This window comes from Natator depressus, chromosome 16 (genome assembly GCF_965152275.1).
Source record: "Natator depressus isolate rNatDep1 chromosome 16, rNatDep2.hap1, whole genome shotgun sequence".
In the NCBI taxonomy this organism is placed as follows: domain Eukaryota; kingdom Metazoa; phylum Chordata; order Testudines; family Cheloniidae; genus Natator; species Natator depressus.
This window is the reverse complement of record NC_134249.1, coordinates 5,840,466-5,850,347: the sequence shown is the minus strand read 5'-3', so window position 1 is coordinate 5,850,347 and position 9,882 is coordinate 5,840,466.

Below are 9,882 nucleotides of genomic sequence, written 5' to 3'. Positions count from 1 at the left end.
GTTCTTGTGTTATGTGAATAGTGTGTGTGTGTTGGGAAGCGTGTGTGTGTGTCCCTGAGTGCGAGTGTCAGAGCACTGTCTCTTTAAGAAGAGCATTCAGGAGCTTGTACAGCAGCTCCCACTCCGCACCCAGAGGCTCCAGCACAGACACACTCCCCCGACCACACCCCAGCTCAGCGGAGACCAGGTACACAGGTTGGGGGAGGGGGACACCCTGACATCAGCCCCACCCCCACCCTCCCGCTCTGCACAGCAGACAGGAGCCAGGCTCCAGGTCCCCAGCTTGACCTGGGTGGCTCCATGGGCGGGGGGGGGGGGGAGGGGGAAGGGGGGCAGGAGCAGTGGGTGGCTGCAGATGGCAGTGGAGCAGGGTGGTGGGGGAGGAGGGGCAGCCCCGCTTGGGAGGAATCACCTGGTGGGTCCAGCTGCCCCCCTGCAGCTCGGTCCATCTCTCTTCTCCAGATGCTGTCATGCCTGCCTGGCTGCCGCTAAGCCCCACTAGCTGTGGGCAGGTGAGGTGGGTGGGAGGTACCAGCACAGTGCCCCCTTGAATACCGGCACCCTAGGCCTGCCCAACCCTAAGGCCAGCCAAGGCCCTCACAATCTCACACATCTCTAGCTCTCCTTTCCCTGGCTCTGTCCCTTTGCCCCTCCCAGTCCACTGTTGTCATAATCAGGCCGACAGATTTACCAGTATGGGACTCAACAATGAGAAGTGAGTGAAAGTGCGTATAATGTCACAATAACCTACAATATCAAATATTGGTGTGGACAGGTGCAAAAGGGAGACAGAAAGACTGAATTAGTCCAGACAAAAAGGCCTCTTGATATTACTCAAGGACCGTGTTGAGATCATGCCTGGTAAACAAGAGAAGTGTGGCAGCGGAAATTAATGAACCAAAATCAGGTGTCAGAAATCAGGCCTAGTTGGCAAATCAAATGAGAAAATGGGCTATTCCACCCATCGCTTCCTTTGAGGGTCCTTAAAAAGAGACTTTGGGGAAAAATTAGTGGATACTGGCCAACTGGGGGAACAAAAGGACTAACTGTCACCATGTTGGCTGACAACCCCTGCCATCTCCTCAGACCATGGGATCCACTGGAACACTGCTAGGCCTTCATCATCCTGATCCCAAGAGATGTGCGGACCAGACCAGGCCAGAAGGTGGGACCCAGACGACATCACCACCTCCATTGCCTCTGGCTAAATCCCAGATACCACCAGGGATGTGAGCCTTTGTCATTTCTTTTCCCCTCCTTATGTTTTTTTCCTTCCCCACTTTATTTCTTCTTTTTTCTGTCCCCTGCTTTTGCCTTCAGTCTGCTGAGCCAGCCAAGACTATGTGTATTTTTCTGTCAGCCTGTAAACAAAGAGGCAGCTAAAAGCAATGCCCTGAACCAGGAGCCTACCCACGTCTGTGGATCTGGGCCTGAGACTTCTGGGTTCTTAAACCACCTGAACCTCCACAGAGCTCAAGGTTCACTCAGCACTCACCATTACTGTGCCCAATGCAGCCTGTGTGTAACGGTCGAAACCCAGAGCCAGTGGAGGCTTCAGGGCTGGGCTGTGCATCCAGTAACCAAGCTGCAAAAGACAACGCCACCCTTGCTGCCTCCCAGAGCTCTGGCTGGCCATGTGAGTCTGAGTGAGAGGGTATGGGCACAGCACACTCATCTGTCAATAAATCAATGGGCCAGTAATTTGCCCAGTCATCTCCATTATCCAGAGCTAGTCATGGGGATTAGAAAAAGGCAAAAAGAAGTGAGCAAAAAAGCCCAAAGCTGTTCTATAAAATGCAGGCTAGAGAAATATCACTGGACCTAGCAAAGGCTCAGAACAGCCCTATGCACTGACGACAGCCTAGCTCCTACCTGCACAAGTCAGTCCCGGGCAGCACACCCTCAGCTGGGAAAGTGAGTGTTCTCCCTGAGTCAGAGCAAGATAGTAGTTAATAGCAGCCTTCCTCTGCATGGCTGCCCACCCATCCCGCCCTCTCCGCCCAGGCACCAGGGCTGATGGTACTACTGTTTGTACAAAAGCTTTTATCTAGTACATTTCGTGCATAGATCTCCATGTGCTATACCCAGGAGTTCAGTATTGCTATCCCCATTCTACAGGTCTGGAAGCTGAGGCCTGGGGAGGGAATGACTTGCCCAAGGTCACCCAGCAGTCTAGGAGCAGAGCTGGGAATAGAAAATGAACTTGAGTCTCAGTCCAGGGTCCAGTCCCAAGAGTAGCCTTGTCGTTCTAGTGATGAGGGGACAGAAACAAGTTCGGACATGTGCACAAGACCTTCAGAACACCCCCCTTGACAAGCATCCCCAGGACCTCGTTCAGCACTGCATTGCTCTCAGACTGCAGGAACATTGCCACTGGCCCGGACAACACTGGCAGATCCCTGGGGGTGGGTAGTTCCCCTTGGCCTGGACAGATCTTTTGGGGATGATTCAGTCCCCACAGGCTGGATGGGAGCAGAGCACAGGATGGGAAGAGTATTGGAAGGGAGCACACAGGGTGAGCATGGGGGTGCAGACAGTGGAAGTGGAAAGCTGTCTGGATTATGGAAGAAGAGAAAAAAAGCGTTACACAAGGCTATGCTGGAAGCTGTAGCTGAACGGCCGGAAGGGGAACGCAGAACAAGCCGCTCAGAGTAATTACAGCTCAGCCCGTGACTAATTACAGCTCTATAAGAATGGGCTGCGATGTTGGTTCATTCGTCAGGCAGGGCTCCAGGAGTGCTAGCAATTAAAGAGTGTTCGAGCAGCCTGGCGAGAAAAGCAGAGACATGCCATCCCCAACACCCTTACCACACGCTGCAGGCTCTTGAAGCAAATGGTAACCACGCCAACCACATACACAGGTGTAAATATTTACAGAACACAGCCACAGAAGGCCAAATCCATCTCTTGTGCAATCCTGGCGACTTCCTCGGGCCTGCAGCAGCGGGAATAGGCTTTTAACGACTTCTCTTGATCTCCGAACCGTAACTGTATCCACCCAGTGGGGAGGTGGCGGGAATGTGCTTCCAGGCACGCGGCTCAGACCCTGCTCCCTCTCCCCGTGCAGCATTTCATTTCCAGCCCAACACAAAGGGGTGATTCTGAGAAGCTTGTGTTACTGTCACCCACCAGTCCTGAGTCATAGGGCACCCTGAGAAAGACAGCAGGGACTAAGTATCTGTTCAGCCCCCGTCATCAGAGAAACCTTCACACATCCCCTGCTCTTGGCTTGCAGACCTGCCCCACAACCTGGATCTGTCCCTTTAAACTCTGGCAGTTACATAGACTGTAATGTCTGGTCTCAATGGACATAAACACTCCATGCCGAGGTAAATCTCGGTTCCTGCACAGCAGCTGTGGCACCAGCATCCATGGCAACTGTGCAGTTCAGACAGAGCCAGCTTCCTTAGCACAGCAGCTTCCTCACTGTGGTCCCTGACCTGCTGAGCAGTGCCTGAGAATGCTAATGCCCAGCAGAGACAGCAGCTCTCCAGCTGGCTGCTGGTGGGTTTCTGGGGTCAGTGCGAAAACATGGCAGAACCTTGGTGACCCCTGGCTATGCACTGGAATCCAGGACCTGCTCTTGGGACACATTTGGTTCAGCAGTCACCAAGGCCAGAAGGGACCATTGTGATCATCTAGTCTTGACTTCCTGTATAACACAAGCCATTGAACCAAGCCATCCCCCTAAATAATTTCTAGAGCAGATCTTTTAGAAGAACACCCAGCCTTGATTTAAATTTGCCAAAGAGAGAGAATCCACCACAACCTTTGATAAATTGTTCCAAAGGTTAATTACTGTCACTGTTAAAAATGTACATCTTATTTCCCATCTGAATTTGTCTAGCTTCAACTTCCAGTCATTGGCTGATTAAAGAGCCCGTTATTAAATATTTGTTCCCCATGTAGATACGTACAGACTGTAATCAAGTCATCTCTTAATCTTCTTTGTTAAGATAAATAAATTACGCTCCTTGTGTCTCTCACTTTAAGGCAGGTTTTTTAATCCTTTAATCATTTTTGTGGCTCTTCTCTGAACCCTCTCCAATTTATCAACATCCTTCTTGAATAAATTTGTTAGTCTCTAAAGTGCCACAAGGACTCCTCGTTGTTTTTGCTGATACAGACTAACATGGCTACCACTCTGAAACCTTCTTGAATTGTGCACATCACAACTGGACACCATATTCCAGTAGCGGGTACAGAAGTACCAAATACAGAGGTAAAATAACCTCTCTACTCCTATTTGAGATTCCTCTGCTTATCCATCAAAGAATCGCATTAACTCTTTTGGCCACAGTGTCATGCTGGGAGTTCATGTTCAGCTGATTATCCACCACAACCCCAAAATCTTTTTCAGAGTCACTGCTTTCCGTAATAGGGTCCCCCATTCTGTAAGAAAGGCCTGCATTCTTTGTTCCTAGATGCATATATTTACATTAAGCCTTATTAAAACATGCATTATTTGCTTGAGCCCCGTTCCACTAGTGATCCGTATTGCTCTGTATCCATGATCTGCACTCTTTACTATTTACCACTCCTCCAGTTTCTGTGTCATCTGAAAACTTTATCGGTGACGATTTTATGTTTTCTTCCAGGTCATTAACAAAAATGTTAACTGGCGTAAGGCCAAGAACTGATCCCTGAGGGAAGCCACCAAAAACATGTCCATTCTATGATGATTCCCCATTTACAATTTCATTTGTACAGAATGTGTATAAAGATTTATGGATATGTGCTCAAATTATGTTCTTAAAATGTGTTTGGCAACCAATGCATAAGCAAGTCTGCCTTAGACAAAGGAACATGTATTTGCTTGTCTGATCAGCCTGGTCAGGCAGAGACAATGAAGGTACATTTATAGAAAAGTTAAACAAACTCATCAAACTAGCAAGTGGAGGAGATAGCCTCTTACCTATTATGATGGGAGGAGACTGCAAAAATTAGCATGGAATCAGCCTGCTAGTTGACACAGCAAGCTGAACTCCCAAAAGCGCTTCCTGCCTCCTGGAGCAGGATCAATGAACTTTGGGAAGATATAAGGAGAAAAAGCCATTTTGGCATCCTTCATCTGATGAGACAAAGGAACTGAGCACTTTGACATCTGTGAAGCACCCTGGCCAGATAGTCTGGTCAGCCAGACTGGAAAAGAGACTTGGTGAGAAACACTTCTTTGAACAAGAGAATCTAATTTGTTAAATCAGGTTTTAGTCTTAGAAGCATATTTTTATTTGTGTTTGCTTGTGACCCTTTCTAACTTTATTCCTGAAACCAGGAATCACTTAATTCTATGTCCTTTTGTTAAATAAACTTATATTGCTTTTACTATAAGCCAATTCAGTGCACTGATTGAAGGGAAAAGTGTGTTAACTCCAGTGATGCTAACAGGCTGCATTGTATTGTCTCTTTAAATGCACAATGAAATTAACAACTTCTGTGATTGTTTAGTAAGGGGGCTGGACAGTACAGAAAGATGTCTCTGGGAGACTCAGCAGTTAGGGTTCATTTTCCCCCGGCCCCCAGTCCTGCACCTTGGGATCCTCCATGAAGGCTTTAACTTGAGACAGGACATAGATGCTATGCCAGGGGGAGGAGGCAGCCAGCCTTCCACGTGGCAGGCTGATGATTCATGGGGGCTGAGTAATCAGAACCCCTCAGGCTGGTCTCTTTAACACTGAATGTAAAGGGAGGTCATTTCCTCTCCCAGAGTGGGGGCATGCAGGGCAGAGGCAGATGAAGGTCTCCTGGGGCCCTGGGCCAGATCAAGGGGTGGGGCCCTGGTGCCAGAACCGTGGCCCTGCCCCATGCCTTCCACCTGTGGTCCTGCCCCCGTTCTGCCCCTTCCGCCTGTGGCCATGCCCATATCGCCACCCCCTTCCACCTCTTCCCTACAGCCTGGCCCTGCTCGCTCCTTTTCTGTAACATTCCCTGCTTCCCTCTTCTTAGCTGATCAATGCCAGGTGGGGCACTGTTCCCCCCAGCTGCTGCTTGGCAACCTCCGCTCCTCTTCCAGTTCTTTTCCATGGTCCTCTGTTCGGACCCTGTAGCATCTGGCCCACCAAGCTGCTCTGGCAGTGAGCTAATGACACTCTCCAGGCTGTCACCAGGGCTTGTGCCTCAATGGATGCTAAACTGCATACAGCAAAACCCCCGGCAGAAGGCTGTGAGACAAAAAGCAGGGAAAGAATCACAATTTCAGTGCGATGACCTAGCTCCCCCCAAATCAGAGTGCCATGTGCCCTGGGGGCAGCCGGATGGCCAGGACGGTTGGAGTGGGAGTACTGCAGCCTCCACGCTGTCACTGTTGTTGATTGCTCTTAAACCACAGGGACCCCAGATTCTAACACAGGCTGCTACCTTAATGGCAGCAGGGGTCTGCCCTTTCTCCCTAGGGCTCTGCAGGGTCTGCTGACCTCCAGGTGCTGCCCGGGTTTTGTTGCCGGGACTCTGCCCCCTTCCCCTGCCCCATGTGCTCCAACATGGCCTTTATAATCACTACCCACTTCCCTTGAGTGCTAGGGCTCCGCTTCAAATCAGCCCAAATGCTCTAATGTTACACAGAGGGGTGTTTTGGTTCACAGCTAAGAACAGCGGCAAAAGGGATCCACAAGACGTAAAAGTGATCAAACCAAAACTGCCTCAAACTCTCTCCGGCAGTAATAATCTTATCTGGCCTCAGACTCATGAAGGAGCCTTGTTCAGAGCCAAGACCAGCAACAAACCCCTGATGATTCTCCACCATTAGAGGATGGCCCCCGCAGTCAAACATTGAAGAAAGTATTTGCTGAGCACAAAGAAATGCAGGAACTGGCTGAAAAGTTTGTTCTGCTGAATCTTATTTAAGAATCAACTCCCTCTCCCAGGGCGAGTGCCTGAGCCTTCCACAGAGAGTGTCTGAACTTGTACAGTGCTCTATTTCTGGAGCCAGCGGAGAAGGAGCTAGACAGGCAGATGCAGAGGGCTCTGATGAAAACACCTCTGTCTGCTGCGCTGGCTTTATTGTTCTGGCTGCAAAACTGAAATTAATGGAAAAGTGAGGCTGTGCACTGGGAGCAGGGAGAGTACCGAATATTTAAAGAGACAGGACATCACATTTGTCCACCTTGCTTTAAAAAGCTTTGTAAGCACGTATATGTTATCACTCACATGGCTAACATGAACCAGGATATAACCTAACTAAACGTTGCAGGTGGACCATTACAGACTTTTAAATTGCAAGGGATTATTCTGCCCTGGAATAGCAACCCACTAACTAAATTTACAAATTAAGGTGCACAACTAGTTTTTGACTCACTTGGGATAACATGGTGATAGTGGTGTGGCAATTTCCTGAACAACAGGAACAGTTGGTGGTAAGGAATCAGCTGTATCTGGTACCAAAGTTTCTTCCATCAAAATTAGGAGTTGTAAGAGCAGGAAGTGCTCCTGGAACATCCCTGGACTCTGGTACTAGTTGAGGCTTCAACTGGTCCTTAACGTCATTTCCATAAAATGCCATTGGATAGTTTTACCACAAATGAAACAGGTCCCGTGCATTTTACAAGTTCTCCAGGTACCCATTTCATTCCACAGCTGTAGTTGTGTGTCCACACTAAGTCTCCAACTTGAAAAGAATGATGATGAGTTTCACATCACTGATCAATTTACATATCTTGGGATTTGGCTATACGTGAGGCAACATCAGGATGCAGCAGGCCCCAACAGGTACACAAAGAACACTTCAAGAAAAGAGTTGCTGGTGACTCCTGGGTAAGTAGCATGTGGTGTGTTCCTGTAGACAAGTAAGAAATTGTCGAATTGCTGCTGATGACTCAGAATAGGCTTATTAATTTTTAAGGCATGCTTAAGTGTTTATACAAAGCATTCCACTGTCTGTTTGTAGCAGGATGGTAAAGAGCTGAGCATATGTGATATATTCCATTTGAAGCTAGGAACCTCTGAAATTCTTCAGAACAGAAACCTGAGGTTCATTGTCATTCACTAACTGTAACAGTAAACTATACTGGATGAGCAAGGTACAAAGATGTCCAATGGTCTTAGTGGCTGTAAGAGAAGTCATTCTGAAAGCTTTTAGCCATTATGAATGAGTGTCCAAAAACATGACCAAAACCATATGACCAAAAATATATAGGGCCAGAAAAATCCACATGAATACATGCCCAAGGAGTCTGAGGCCGTGACCAAGGGTGTAGATAAGTGGGGCCAGGATCATGCTGAATTTGCTGACACCTAGTACAGCACTTCACCTTCCTTTTTGTCAATCCCTGGCCATCAGACATGACCTCAGGCTATGGCCTTCATCTGTACAATGCCACAATGACCTGCATGAAGAGCTTCCAAAACCTGAGACTGGAGTGATTTTGGAATGATCACTCGCATTCCCCATTAGATGCAACCATAATTCACAGATAAGTCACATTGACATGACATGAATTGTGTAAACTGGGGATTCTATTGATCCAGCATTGTACCTTGTAGTACCATCCCCTTCACAAGAGAAAGTACACCATTCTTTGTTGATGTCAGTATTAGTGATGGGTAACCCTATCCATCAAATTGAGATGGAACACTTCATCTGACATTTCTTTGGGTTGACGAGAACTTGGGCAAGGCAGGCGCAACAGCCCATCAGCATTGCTGCGCTGAGTCCCTTTATGGAATTGAATAACATAGGAATGAGCTGAAAGTAGCAGTGCCCATTGTTGCATACGAGCAGCAGCTAATGACAGAATTGTAAAGTATAGAGTCTAGCTCTGGAACTTTCGAATTCCAAAGATAATGCAGAGGGAGTCAAGTGATCCAGTGACTTGCAACTGGGAAAAAAACCCAGATCTTGAAATGCTTGGGCCTAACCTTTAACCCCATCCTCCCTCCACACCAGGCAACATTTCCACTGGTAAATAAAGTGCGTCAGATTCTGCCCTGAAAGCAGTGGAGTTAAACCAGGCCCATCAATTCAAAACCCATCTGCAGTACGATCATGTGCCCAGAGGTGGCCTTTACAAGTCATTCCTCAATAGGGTGACCATGCTTCCCAAAGGGAAAATGGGACACCGTACGGGGCTAGCCCAAGCCATCCCCTGCCCCCATGGGGCTGGTCCAAGTCACTCACCCGAGCCCCCCGTCCTGCACGGGGGGCAGGCAGGGCTCAGGCTAGCAGGGATGCACATACTGGATAGGATGACCGTATTTCCCAAAGGCTGGGGCTGGCATCGCTGCTCGCTCAAGCCCTGCCTGCCCCCGACCTGAGCCCAGTCTCCCCCCCTGCATGGAGCTGGCATCGCCACTTGCCCCTCGTACCCCACTTTTTTGACAAAAGTGGGCATTTGTCCCATTTGCTCTCACCAACTGATCAACAGCAAACAGGACAAATGCCCACTTTTGCCAAAAAAGGTCAGGAAGGCCGGGGACAGCGCTTAAAAAAGGGACTGTCCTGGCCAAAATGGGACTTATGGTCACCCTATTCCTCAATGACCTGCACATAACCAAGTCAATTATCTCAGCCCAGGGTCTCATGGATGAACTCCCAGCTGAATGCACACAGGCAGCTCAGTGACCGCCGGAAAGGAGAAACAGAGGAGGCTTAGTGAGGACCCAGCGTTTTTGCCTGTACAACAGTCGAATTTCAGTGTTCTGAACACCACGGGAATGGAGGTTGTTCATAACTCTGAACAAAACGGCATGGTTCTTTCAAAAGTTTACAACTGAACATTGACTTAATACAGTTTTGAAACTTTATTATGCAGAAGAAAACTGCTGCTTTTAACCATCGTAATTTAAATGAAACAAGCACAGAAACAGCTTCCTTACCTTGTCAAGTCATTTTCTTAAAACTTTCCCTTTATTTTTTTATTAGTTTACTTTTAACACAACACTGGACTG